Source organism: Ambystoma mexicanum, chromosome 2p (assembly GCF_040938575.1).
Source record: "Ambystoma mexicanum isolate Mex_15411 chromosome 2p, UKY_AmexF1_1, whole genome shotgun sequence".
Classification (NCBI taxonomy): domain Eukaryota; kingdom Metazoa; phylum Chordata; class Amphibia; order Caudata; family Ambystomatidae; genus Ambystoma; species Ambystoma mexicanum.
The window spans coordinates 808,704,471-808,715,070 of record NC_090923.1 but is presented as its reverse complement, the minus strand read 5'-3'; the positions used below and the strand labels follow the sequence as shown (position 1 = coordinate 808,715,070).

The 10,600-nt window shown below is 45.7% G+C and overlaps 1 protein-coding gene across 3 annotated transcripts in view; it reads left to right on the top strand.

The window, feature by feature from the left end:
* The first annotated feature begins 3,204 nt into the window (after positions 1–3,204).
* C2PH19orf47 (chromosome 2p C19orf47 homolog) overlaps positions 3,205–10,600 on the top strand; it is a 260,110-nt gene continuing 252,714 nt past the window's right edge. The window contains exon 1 of one of the 3 annotated variants that reach the window (XM_069644482.1): positions 3,205–3,265. The gene's annotated coding sequence lies outside the window, so the exon portion shown is untranslated. The other 2 variants (XM_069644483.1, XM_069644481.1) reach the window with 2 other exon arrangements.

The following is a 10,600-nucleotide window of genomic DNA, read 5'->3' as shown; positions in this document are numbered from 1 at the left end:
AGTGCACACTGAAGAGGTTGGACGATTTGGGACTTACACTACACCGTGAAAAATGTGAGTTTTTCAAAGATAGGATCGGGTTTTTTGGGTTCATCTTTCACGCCAGCGGTGTGTCGCCCGATCCGGCTAAGATCAAGGACATTCGAGAGGCCGCAGCACCCCAATCTCCCACGGAGGTGAGCAGCTTCTTGGGGATGGTGAATTACTGTGGGCGCTTCATTAAGGGTTTGGCCTCCTTGTCGGAACCCCTCAGGGCGTTGACCAGTAATGACGCCGTATGGATGTGGGAAAGGAAAGAACAGGAGGCATTTCAGGTCCTCAAGAATGCCCTATCCGATGGGGACACCATGGCGTACTTTAACCCTTCGGTGGAATCTGAGATCGGTGTTGATGCCAGTCCCGTGGGTGTTGGGGCAGTGCTGCTGCAGCCCGACAAGAGAGGGGACATGCGACCCATCGCTTATGCGAGCAAGGTGCTTTCGGACACGGAGAAGCGATACTCGCAAATTGAGAGGCTCTGGCCATTCTATGGGGCTGTCGCCATTTTCGCCTCTACATCCTGGGTAAGCCTGTGACCGACCATAAGCCTTTGCTGCCCATCCTGGCAGGCGTGTCATCGAAGCCGCCGCCCAGAATTGAGCGATGGATGTTGGCCCAGATGGAATACGGGGTTCGACTTGTGTACAGACCGGGGACCAATAACCCGGCGGACTATCTATCACGACACCCCAGCACTGGGAGTGTGGAAAAGAACGAGGAGGTGTCTGACTGTCAAGGGCTACTCTGTCACGTGGTGGAGGGTGCGTTACCGGTGGCGCTGTCGAGACTCGCCATAGCGACTGAATCGTCCAAGGATGAGGTGTTCCACATCATCAAGGCGGCAGTGAGAAGTGGCGACTGGAGAGAGGTACTGCGGAATAACTCCAGGCGGCAGGCAGATGCCCAAAAGGACCTTCAGGCACTCTGGAGGTTAAGGGATGAGCTGTCCATTTCTGATGACGGATTACTGCTGAGAGGGAGACAAATCGTGATCCCACAGGCACTAAGGAATCATGTCCTGGAGTTAGCGCACATTGGACATCAAGTGGTTGTTAAGACCAAAGCGAGTCTCCGACACAAGGTATGGTTCCCTGATCTGGAAGGGATGGTTGAGCGTTTTGTGAGAAGGTGTTTGCCATGTCAAGCAGCAACTCCAGGGGATAAGGCTCCACCGATCAGCTCCATGGAACGGAGCGAAAAGCCCTGGGGAACTGTCCATATGGATTTTGGATCGACAGGTCGGGGCATGTATTTCTTAGTGGCGGTGGACCAATGGTCAAGGTATCCTGAGGTGGAGGTGGTGGAATCCACAGCAACGGAGTATAGTACTAGAGCCCTAGACAAAATGTTTGCGACACACGGGTTCCCGGAAATACTATGCTCCGACAATGGACCTCCATTTACCGGCAGTCAGTTCGCCCAATACCTCAAGGAAAGGGGCATCCATCACCGCAGAGTATCACCTCTGTGGCCTCGCGCTAATGGGGAAGCCGAAAGGCTAATGCGTACGTTGAACAAAGTGCTAAGGATATCCGCTAATGGGGGTGAAGACCTCCCGACGAAGCTCGTGGAATTCCTAAGAGAGTACCCGACCATCCCCCACCAGTCAACAGGTGTTGCTCCCGCTGAAGCGCTGTTTGGACGCTGTCCCCGTGGCATGATACCGGAAATGGAGGGCCGAGGACCAGGGGTCATCGACAACGAGAAAGTAAGAGAGGAGCACGCCGTACGTAATCAGAGAGAGAGTGAGAGAAGAGGTCTACAAGACAAAGAAGTGTGTGTAGGTGATTCAGTGTTAGTCCGGAACCGTCACCCAGAGGGCAAACTGTCTTTGCCAAATGAGTCTCACCCGTGGACGGTCACGCACGTGAAAGGGACCATGGTGACGGCGGACTGTGAACGTGGCACTGTCACCCGCAACAGATCTTTTTTCAAAAAAGTGGATACTTCACCGGAGACTCTTGATCCGGGGGAGAGCCCCTACCCAGAAGCGATCCCAGAGGGCCCAGCCGAGGATGCCCAGAGAGTTGCCGTCCCATCTGGAGACAGTGCCAGCGGAACTACGCCAAGTACCTTCAGGTATCCAGAGCGAAGAGACCGCAGACCGCCTCCTCACCTCAAGGACTACGTCCTGGACTCGGGAGACTGAGCTGAGGTCACAGCAGACTTATAACTGGTTGGGGTAATCATTTTGTGGTCGCAGTTTGCACTGTTGTTGTAGCATAATGTTATGTTGTGTTTTTCGTTAAAGAAAAAAAGGGATGTGACGTGCCAGTCACGAATGACGCATGCGCGAGCCTCGTTTGGGCTAAGTGCATGCGTGTTTGAATAAATCACGCCCGTGCGGGCAGTTGCCGCCGGGATGCGGAAGGGCACACAGCGCGTCCCGTGTCTTCTTGTGTGCCTGCGTGTATGCAAGCGTGAGTGAGGTGCTGCCCGAGGCACGGGCGCACACATAACGCACCTGTGATTTATTTTGTGGGAAATTGTGTTTTTTGGTTGTGTTGTTCTGTTTTATTGTGGTTACTGCATACATGCCAACCCTCCCGATTTAGGCGGGAGACTCCCGATTTTTGAGTGAAAAATACTGCTGTTTTTCACGTTCTCCCGCCTAAAATAATTATTTCCCAATGCATTCCAATGGCAAAATTGTTTTCTCCCGATTTCGCTGTATAACTCTCCCTCTCAGTCACTTCAGAATGTTGGCAGGTATGTTACTGTTAAACATTTTGTATGCTGCTTGAGATAATCCTTCCTGTGTCTTTAATAGAATCTTGACTTTCTATGATGTTAATATGGAAAATCAGTATTCTTACCCCACTGAGTGTACTTATCTGCTGTTCGAGCAGCAAAGAGAGGAGGAAGTGGTTGAGAGTTTAAGACAGGCAGGTGCATCGGATTGGTTAGCGAGATCACATGTCAGCGCAATCCAATCATTCAAAGACTACCAAAGACTCTAATTTCATGGGAGTTGTAGATTTTGATTCGTATTATTTTTACTATTCTCCGCGATACGTAAAGTTTGGAGTAAAGCATAATCCGAGCCTCCCGTCTTCACATAAAATGTGTACATACTTGTATTTAAGATGTATTTACATATAGACGTGTTGATATTGTTTTCTTTCATCTCTTTGAAAATCAATAAACATTATTCGGTGAAAAAAAGAACTCTGAAACATTCCCAGATTCCATCTTCTGTGTCGGATGTTGACTTCATAGCACAGAGGTGAGTCCTTTTTTTGTTTTCAATTTAATTTGCCTGTCTAGCACGGCGCGTTCTCACTATACCATCATCGATGGCCCTTACTACTGACATCACATCCGCTGCAGCTGCTTTCAGCAGTTTGGACGGAGTCTTCGTGGAAGGCCTCGGGGGTAGACTACGGAAGAATGAGGCGTGCAGCAGGGCGAAGAGGATTACGGGAGGCCGGGGACTGAGATTAGTTTACGTGGGAAGTGTGGGTTGACCCGTTGTGCGTGACAAAGGGAGTTTTCATCAGCGGATCCGAGCTGAGAGAAGTTGCACCGCTGGTAGCGGGGCACTGAAAGGTAGGAGGGTTTACCCGAAGGAAGCTGCACTCCGTGAAAAGTTGCACTTTAAAAACATTAATGAAAGGTGTGTTTACATTATCTTGGTACACACTGCAAATTTGGAAAGCACCGTGCTTCGAGGTTGGATCGAAGCAATATAAAAAGTTATTTTTGCCATTTGCCTGTGGGTGGAAAATGCACGTTGGCGTTCTTGGAGATCTAAGAAGTGGCTCAACGTAGGGAGTTGGATGAATGGATCGGGTGATCGTAAGGTAACGATGGGGGCGGAATCTGCGGCTATAAGGAGACGATCTGGAACATTTCTGGGGGGGGGCGAGTGGATCCGGGGTCGGTGTGTGCAATGTGTAAGACACCAATGTGGTGGTGATTCAATAAGAAGCCAATGGGGAGGAATCGATCCTCGCTGGAGTGGGCTCTAAGAAGCCAATTGTTGGGGGCGGGGCTACGCATCTTGCCTGGGGCGGTGTAAGAAGCCAGTTGGGCGAAAGGGCCTTTGGTGGGAGGAGTCTCTAATAACCCAAGGGGGTGGGGGGCTTTAAGAAGCTAGTGGCATGTAAGGATGGGTGGGGGGATTGAAGCCAGTGGACGAGGGGGGGGGGGGGTTCTAAGAAGCCAGTTGGTAAGGGATCTTGTGGGAGTGCGATCTAGTAGACGAATAGGGCGAGGGGGACTCTAAGAAGCCAATGGGGGGGGGACTCTAAGAAGCCAATGGGGGGTGGCTCTAAGAAGATAATTGGGGTGGGGCAGCGGAGGGATCTTGTGGGTGGGTCATTAGCCAACTGGGGAAGAGGGATCTGGGGGAGGAAGGGGGCGGTGGGGTTCGTTTGTAGCCAATTGGGGAAAGGTTCTGTGGGGAAGGCGTAAGAAGCCACAGAGGTGGAAGGATTGGGGAGGGGGACCTAAGAAGCCAATTCCAGAAGGACATTTGGAGAATGGGGGTGTAAGAAGCCAGCAGGGAAGGCATCTGGGGTGTTAGCGTAAGTAGCCCATGGGGGAAGTATCATGGCGGTGTAACAGGCTGACTGGGCAAGAGATCTTGAGGGAGCCTAAAAATAATTTGTGCTCTTATAAAGGGCTTCATGCCAGACTCCTCCCGTTTCTAAGCACTGTAAAAACAGGTGTTATAACCCTAATTAATTGTAATCAATGTATCCTTCTAGGAAGGATGAAGGGCAGAGCTTGCTATGCCGCAATTGGAGCTTGTGTGGTGCAGGTCTCCGCCATACTTGAGGAGAGCACTTCAGTGGTCGGATCCAAAGAAAATATTCTTGCGTTATGTAATATTGTTCTAGTCCTCAATCCGTTACTTCTATAGCGCACTCTCACCAAGGGTCTCCTGGCGCTGCCCTCTTTCCAGCACTTGCGCGATCTGAATGACACAAGGCCTAGTAAGATCACTATTTTGTCATCCCTTTGTTTCCCCCCTCTGTGTCTCGTCACGCCTAGAAACACTTGTGTATAGGCATGTTATAAATGCCATATCATAGTACCTAACCATTGTTATGGCCACAAAAGGTCCGTGAAAGTTTGGTAGTCGGAACGTTACATTATAGACTGTACATGAAATAATTGTTTTGGCGGAGTATTGTAACATTATCGGTTATTTCATGGGTGGGGATTACTGAGCGTTCGACTCAGTGATTAGTGATTGCCCTCATGTGAGAACTCAATTTTGGATGTATTCCAAGTACAGAAATTGTACTCGCTGTTGGCTAGTGATGATTGACTCTGACAAGTTAGGTTATGTTACTTTGCATTTGTATAGCGCCTTATGGATCATTGGTATGATCTCAAGGCTCTGGTAGGTTGAACGCCCTGGGGAACTGTAGTTAAAGTCAGGGGAGAGAGGGGGGAGTCATAAGGTGCATGGGTGTACCGGATATGTGTGCAGCTGGTGTGCCGCTTGCATGATGAGCTGCTTCTTAGAGGTAGGTGTGGTGGTTGGGAGGTCAGGAATGTGTGTTCATTCTGGTGGGTTCATATCCCGACTGGTTTCTGGCTGCGTTAGTCCTGAGGAGACGCTTAGGCTAGCAGTATGTGATCAGCTCGCTGTGTTTAATTAGGATGATGTGGAGTATGTGGCGGGTCTTAGTATGAGAACAGCTATACCGAATGTGTAATAGTATCGCTGTGTTCTAATTGAGTGGTGGTGTATAGGAGAGAGTAAGCGTGGTAGTGTAATATGGTGGTTTTCAGTGCTTGAGATCAGGCGCTCATCTGTACCATCTATTATATATGTTTTATTCACTCTGTCCGTTCACTCAGTTTTGTCTGGGTTCATTAGTTTACTAGTATTTCCTTCCATTCCATCATTCGATTCTTCAGCTACATAAACTACTCCATTCAATCTGTTGTTCCATCTGTTCTATCGTTTTTATTTGTTCGAACTGTTCCGTGTGTTTTTACTTGTTCCGTCCGTTCCATGCACGCCCTCCGTTCCATCAGCTTTATTTGTTCTATACACTTCACCTGTTCCACTCCAATCCGCTCTGTTCGTTCCATCTGTTGTGTTCATTCCAGCTTTTCGTTCAACTCCAAGAAATGGTGTTGGCTGGCTAGCAGCTGGTAACTTGACTTATTGCACCCTGTATATATCGGTTCATAGTCATTTTTTCGAATTCAAAAATGTCGAAATACGTTTATTTGAAATGGGGGGGTTACCCCGAACCCCCCTTTTAAAACATTTTTTATGTTTTACCCATTTTTTTTATTCCCGGACCCCAAAATAAATATATCATTTTTTAAAAAAAGGAGTTCGACTTTTTTTTTTCGACATGATTTTTTCGAAAAAATTCTTTCGACATTTTCCCCAACATTTGGTGAGTGAAAAATGGTGGACTGTGTACGTTCAGAATCAAGATGGCAAGTGACTTTTTTTAATGTTGTATTTTTGTTATTTGTGCCTGTGTATGTGACGTCGCCGGTTAAACGAAATTACATAGTAAATCGAAAAAATGTATTGCTAATAACTTTTGACTCATACGATGGATTTGGCTGAAATTTTGCACATAAAAAAAGTTTGGCGCGGGCCCCCCAGACAAGTTTTGGTAAGATTCTTAGAAAAATAAAGTTATTAAGAAAACAAACGCTGTTTCTGCCTAGTCCCCAATCATTTTCCCATCGACAGAAAGGGTCCAGTTTTGCTGGACCGCACAGCCAAAATCGCTTTACAGATTTAGATCAGGTCTGAAATGACCTGGGCACGTCTTTTTGTGGTTTAGAGTTGTTCCGTCCAGTACTTTTTAAAGTACTTGATGGAGAAGGGGGTTCCTCCTTCTCCCAAATGGATAGCTATATCTAGGGTAAATAGCCAAGAAACCAGGTCTAATCCATGAGGGATATAGCCGCAGTTATACCCTCGGGTTAGCCGAAAACAAAACGGCAGGAAAATGCCATTTCCAGGTGATAAATCAGGGAAATACCTTAAGGGTAGAGTTGGGGGTGTGGGTGCAGGGGTAATGGGACAACAAGTTTTTGGAGGAGTAGGGACTGAGTTTGCAACACAACTCTTTTGTCACCTCTGCTTTCAGAATAGCAGCGACTAGCTGAATTTTCATAAACTGTGCCACAGAAAGAGTGAGTGCTGTGGGGGGCAAATAGGTGAGCAGAGTTGGTGAGGATGTCCTCTGGGGATTGGGGTGAGCATTTTTAGCTTTCAGTTTTTTCCAATTACCATGGGTATAAGAACTACAAATAACGAAGGGTATTTGTAGTTCATAGCTGCCGTTATATTTTAAAAAAGGTGAATAAAATGTTTTTTTTTTTTGTTTTTTTTACAGCTTCTGTGATGGTGGGGGTGAAAATCGCTCATGGCCAGTGACACATTTGCATCCGGGACTCCCATCCATGCAGTAACCAGGACTCACCCGGCTTGGCTTCAAATTGAGGAAGGGACGGCCCCCCTCATATCATGATGCTTAATATATGAGCACAAGTTACAAGACCACTTACAGCAACATCGCTGAGGGGGCCGGCTCCTTCCTCGCTTTGAAGCTAAACGGGATCGGTCTCCGTGACTGCATGGCTGGTAGACTGTCCCAGATGCTGTGTATTTTCTTAGTTTTAAATATCTCATAACGCAGTGAGAACACTCAGCATCTGCACTGTTATTCTTAAAACCGTGATACTGGCAGTCTATGAAAGTATTGCATTCTGAAGGTCACGCTGCCAGGAGGCCCACGTGTAACGTACAGCCATCTCTGGTTAAGAAGCTGCTAATACATGGAGAATTGTAACTCCAGCTTGCAGATGCGAGGCAAACTAGAATAACCAATACGTTAAAAGATTTGAGACCCCCTTTTTTGCTAAATTGCGTTCTGGTATTTGTAATCTCCCAAGCCAAGAATGGGGGGAGTAATGCCACAATTGTACACTTTTCCTTAAATAGTTCTTTAAGGGTTTATATGTTTATGTGACTCTGGTATGTTTACTTTTCAAGTTAGCAGAGTATTGTTGAAAGCCAGACATGGTGGTCAGGAGGGGAAATGATGAAGCGTTTAAGTCATGAGTATTTGCCCATGTTGTGGCAAGGGAGGTTGCAATCCTTGACACTGGTGCAGTGATTTTTCCCCTGATTGTGGCTGCTTTTCAGTGGACAATTAAAGGACACATGGGTGGACAGCGTAACCTTGTTTTCAGAGTGCGGATGCAATCCCTTGTGTGTGTTTTTGTTAAGTGCTTTTATTTTTTCTTAGGCTGGCATATTTGCTGAAGTATTTGGCTACCAAGATTGTACTCTGGTTGGCATTTTCCCAGTGCAGACGCTCACCGAAAAGACCACAAGCACTTGTCTCGTTGCAGACGCTCACCGAAAAGACCACAAGCACTTGTCTCGTATTAGGATTTTTAGTTTATGGGAATCTTTCACTACAGATTGCTGAGTTTAAAAGGAGAGCACCCTTTTTACTTTGCCAGCATATTTATTGGAACATTTCCTTCCTCAAGTTATTTTTCTGATGTTCATAACTTTTTTAAAAGTCCAGTGCTATTATTTCTTTCACACTTTCTTCTAAGGAGAAGGTCAATTGAGCTACTTCTGTATGTTTCACTTAAGATGTGTTCACTTACTGTGCATATATTCGTGGGTGCCAACTTTTTGATTTTCGCTATGGGGCAAAATTACCTGGACATATGATATTCTTGCAGCCGGTAATTTTTCCGTGCTGCTTAAGTTCGGTTAGTTGGGGTCGTGCTATGTATCGCAACAGTCCCCAAGAGACTGGCTATAAAACGAGCGACTTGTAGCATTATGCTTAAACAAAGTGTGTGTGTGATCCTTGGAAAATAATGTAATCTCACTGCACATTGCAAAATGGAGTTCTCGAAGCTTGCCATCTTTTATGCATAACAATACCACTGTCAAGACAGTCTTTGGGTTGCAAGTGTTTTGAAATATAGAGTGGGAACGGCCATGCAGAAAAAAAATCTATCTAATAACCCTTCAACTTTTATGAAAAAACATTAGTTAATGATCAGTTAAGGTAAGAAATGTATCCCAACAAAACTCCTGAAATTCAACACATTGGGGAACTTGGAACCTCCTTAACTTGGTGCGTTCCGATTGCAAAGCCCAAGAAGACATATTTATTAGAAGAGAAGGGATTCACAGTGCCATAGAAAAGGGCATTATGGGGGATATGGTATTTTAGGTAGGGGAGATCAACGGGAATGCCCCCAATGTTTTGAATATATATATATGTATGTTATGGTGACAGACGGTCACTGGCCTATAGTTAAGGTGAAAGCCACGTACCATAGCCTTTTGTAAACTTTCTGTTGCCGAGTGGACAACTCTTGACTCCGATGTATGTGGCTGAAACGTTGCACAGAAAATGCATTTTATGGGCCCCCACCCCCAAATTGGAACATTTGGGGCAGTTTGGTTCGAAAGTTAAGAGTTGGAAATAATGTTGTTTTTGGACCGACTCATTATGCCGGAGGCAAAAAGGGTCACGGGCACACGCACAATGACACCACGGGGGGGGGGGGAGTTGCGTGAAAAAGAAAAGTTGCGCACATGGTGCAGCTGTGCTTTTTGGTGGTTTGGTGTAAATCGGTCCAGTTGTTGTTTTTACATTTGACAAGAAAGTGGTGCCGCCCGAAAAAAATGTCAGATCTCTTCCTTGGTGAAATGCTGCAAGAAGCTTTATTAGAAATGAAATGCCATCATCTGTTTTTTCCATCGGTGGGACAAAGGGAGGGTCCCAAAAACATTATAATGCTAAAACACTAGTAGGGCCATTTTACAAAACATGTTAATTGCATGCAGACCACCATTAGCACTTATGTGCTGCTGCGTCTCCTACTTTCAATTTTGAAAATATACAATTAGTTTAAAACTGAAGAGTAAAACCAGGTGACCTTGCCTTTACTCTCGTCCCTCAATCCCATGAATGGAGTAGGTTAGTACGGGAATTGTCGGTTTTCTATTTTTCTTTTTCCTTTGTGCTATATTAGGTCATTTTTTTAATAATATATATTTATATATTTTGTCAATTCAAATGAACAATATACAAGTTTTTTTTTTTTACAACCATATACAATAAAAAAAAAACAGGTGACATTGCCTTTAATGTTCACCGTTACACTTTAAAAAAAAAATGCAAATGTCACCTGCAAGCGATACTTTGCAGATGGCATTTACAATGGATTCCTCTTGAAAACTGGCATCCATTTGTTTCAAACCTGCATGAAAATCTCATGCTGGTGTTAAAAGAATGTGCTCTTTGAAGCTGAAGAAGGGATACACAAGTAAGGCGTAAATGGGTAAGACCTTGCATTTATGCCTGAATTTTGCACTACACTTCCTCCACCCCACACCCGATATAGTTCCACCCATTCTCTATCCAGTTCGTTATCATTGCAAAGTAAACATAGGCCTTGGTTATTGGGCCATGAACCCGTAAGGGAGGAGGAGATAAACATGCTGCATAGCTCAAACATACTGATATTACATTTCATGTGCCATAAAACCCTTGAAATTCAGTGAAAAAAGTTTGTTGAAGTGAAT